This window comes from Sapajus apella, unplaced genomic scaffold (genome assembly GCF_009761245.1).
Source record: "Sapajus apella isolate SASKATOON/1434 unplaced genomic scaffold, GSC_monkey_1.0 scaffold659, whole genome shotgun sequence".
NCBI classification, from domain to species: domain Eukaryota; kingdom Metazoa; phylum Chordata; class Mammalia; order Primates; family Cebidae; genus Sapajus; species Sapajus apella.
This window is the reverse complement of record NW_022437585.1, coordinates 1-3,457: the sequence shown is the minus strand read 5'-3', so window position 1 is coordinate 3,457 and position 3,457 is coordinate 1. Positions and strand designations below refer to the sequence as shown.

General features: G+C 42.0%; 1 non-coding gene across 1 annotated transcript; it reads left to right on the top strand.

Annotated features, from left to right (window-relative positions):
• Window positions 1-2,211: 2,211 nt before the first annotated feature.
• Window positions 2,212-2,318, top strand: LOC116546188. The gene has a single exon (XR_004266616.1). It is a non-coding gene; the product is annotated as a U6 spliceosomal RNA (small nuclear RNA).
• Window positions 2,319-3,457: the final 1,139 nt, after the last annotated feature.

Here is a 3,457-nt window from a genome sequence, read left to right as displayed (position 1 = left end):
AAATCAAAACACCCAACAATCAAACCCAGAAACAACCGAGGGCTTTCCCCCTTGTGTTTCTGCAGAGTTTTCACCTGAATTTGCAAAGCTAAGTGGCTCAGATTCTTCAGAGAGGAGTTTGATTAACCATTTGGATTTATGAATAATTTCTTAATCTATATGTAAAATTGCAGTCCTTCTGCCACATAAAACACAATGCTTCTATTTTTGGAAAACACATCTGAACCTCAGCATGTTTCACATACATAGAATTGTAAACAATTGCACAAACACAGACTGATATCAGTCTGTGTTTCAAGAAAGCATACACTTTTGAAAAAGCTTAAATGTTTGGGAGGCCAAGGCAGATGGATCACAAGGTCAGGAGATTGAGACCAGCCTAGCCAAATGGTGAAACCCTGACTCTACTAAAAATACAAAAATCAGCTGGGGATGGTGGTGTGTGCCAGTAGTCCCAGCAACTCGGGACGCTGAGGCAAGAGAATTGCTTGAACCCGGGATGCAGAGGTTGCAGTGAGCCAAGATCACACCACTGCATTCCAGCCTGGGCAACGGAGCAAGACTCTGTCTCAAAAAAAAAAAAAAAAAAAAGGAAAAAAAATAAAAAGGTTACATGTTTAAAATATTGAACCCATTGTTAAAAACACGTTTCCATGTGTCTTTTTTTTTTTTTTTTTTTGAGACGGAGTTTCGCTCTTGTTACCCAGGCTGGAGTGCAATGGCGCGATCTCGGCTCACCGCAACCTCTGTACCCTGGGTTCAGGCAATTCTCCTGCCTCAGCCTCCTGAGTAGCTGGGATTACAGGCACGCGCCACCATGCCCAGCTAATTTTTTGTATTTTTAGTAGAGACGGGGTTTCACCATGTTGACCAGGATGGTCTCGATCTCTTGACCTCGTGATCCACCTGCCTCGGCCTCCCAAAGTGCTGGGATTACAAGCTTGAGCCACCGCGCCCGGCTTCCATGTGTCTTTTTTATTTTATTATTATTTTTATTTTAGAAAAAATTGTTTGTCTAATTATGGATATGAAAAGATACACTTCAAACTGAGTTACCTCTGGGCACAGGAGTGGGTAGAGGTACACTTTGATTTTCTCACTTTCTACTTGTTTAGATGATTTGCATTTTCAAATACAAATAATTAGTATGTTCTGTGTGTATAACAAAATGCTTTTCTTCATTTGTTTATTTTCAATTTCTGCACCTATCTACTTCTGAGAGAACTTCAAGATAAAACATCAAAGCATTAAAAACTACAGAACACAGACAACCTGAAGGAAAGCAAGGCTAGTGACATGTGGCATGATTGATTACAGTCAAATAGGCAAAGGTGTGATTACAATGAAAAAGAAAAAGGGCTGGAGGCTTCCTGACAACTTCAGTGTATCAGAAAAGAGTTCTCATCCAAGTGATGGGGCTAAAGAGAGTTTTTTTTTTTTTTTTTTGAGATGGAGTTTCACTCTTGTTACCCAGGCTGGAGTGCAATGGCGTGATCTCGGCTCACCGCAAGCTCCAACTCCTTGTTTCAAGCAATTCTCCTGCCTCAACCTCCTGAGTAGCTGGGATTACAGGCACGCGCCACCATGGCCAGCTAATGTTTTGTATTTTTAGTAGAGACGGGGTTTCACCATGTTGACCAGGATGGTCTCGATCTCTTGACCTCGTGATCCACCCACCTTGGCCTCCCAAAGTGCTGGGATTATAGGCTTGAGCCACCGCGCCCGGCTGTTTTTGTTTTAAAGAAGAGAGCTTCCAAATTAATACACTCTGTAAACAAACAAACAAACAAAAAAAACAAACAAAACTTTTTCCAGAACTAAACTCAAGCAGGAATTTATGACAGGTCCTTGTTAAGAAGGTGAGGTAGTGGTTCAGGAAATACCATTCTGAAGTATAGTTTTACAAGAGGGAAAAGTTCTTTTCAAATAGATTGTTCTCAGAATCACCCTTTAGAGAAGTCCTTAAATGGTAACTGAGTAAAGGCATTGCTGAGATTCTGTAGTCCTGATGATAAAAACAGGTACAAAAAGACATCATTCCGTATAAAACCATCTCAAGTTCCTATTGGTTTATAGGATGGACTTTATATATTGTTAGGCCTTGAAGGAGACACTGGTCTGCTTTCCATCACTTTGCTGGTGTAGTGGACCCACCCCCAGCTTTCCAGGTATGCATGGTCCATGGCTACATTTTTCCTTAAAGAACTGAGAGTGCTCGCTTCGGCAGCACATATACTAAAATTGGAACGATACAGAGAAGATTAGCATGGCCCCTGCGCAAGGATGACATGCAAATTCGTGAAGCGTTCCACATTTTTTCGGCAACCAACAGAATGGGAAAAAATTTTTGCAGTTTACCCATCTGAGAAAGGGCTGATATCCAGAATTTACAAAGAACTAAAACAGATTTGCAAGAAAAAACAAACAAGATCATTCAAAAGTGGGCAAAGGATATGAACAGACACTTTACAAAAGAAGACATACATGAGGCCAACAAACATATGAAAAAATGCTCATCAACACTGGTCATCAGAGAAATGCAAATCAAAACAACATTGAGATACCATCTCACGCCAGTTAAAATGGCGATCATTAAAAAATCTGGAGACAACAGATGCTGGAGAGGATGTGGAGAAATCAGAACAGTTTACACTGTTGGTGGGAGTGTAAATTAGTTCAACCATTGTGGAAGACAGTGTGGCGATTCCTCAAGGACATAGAAATAGAAATTCCATTTGACCCAGCAATCCCATTACTGGGTATATATCCAAAGGATTACAAATCATTCTACTATAAGGACACGTGCACACGAATGTTCATTGCAGCACTGTTTACAATAGCAAAGACCTGGAGCCAACCCAAACGCATCGACGATAGACTGGATAGGGAAAATGTGGCACATATACACCACAGAATATTATGCAGCCATCAAAAACGATGAGTTTGGGTCCTTTGTAGGGACATGGATGAACCTGGAAACCATCATTCTCAGCAAACTGACAGAAGAGCAGAAGATCAAACACCGCATGTTCTCACTCATAGGCGAGTGTTGAACAATGAGAACACATGGACACAGGGAGGGGAGCACTACACACTGGGGTCAGTTGGGGGGAAATAGGGGAGGGACGGTGTGGGGTGGGGAGCTGGGGAAGATGGCAAGGGGAGAAATGCCAGATGTAGGTGATGGGGAGGAGGGCAGCAAATCACACTCTCACGTGTGTACCTATGCAACAATTTTGCATGTTCTTCACGTGTACCCCAAAACCTAAAATGCAATAAAATAAATAAATGGGGGGGGGAAAAAGAACTGAGAAAGGGGCCAGGCACTGTGGCTCACACCTGCAGTCTCAACACTTTGGAGGGCTGAGGCAGGTGGATCACTTGAGCTCAAGAGTTCGAGACCACCCTGACCAACATAGTGAAACCTCATCTCTACTAAAAATACAAAAATTAGCTT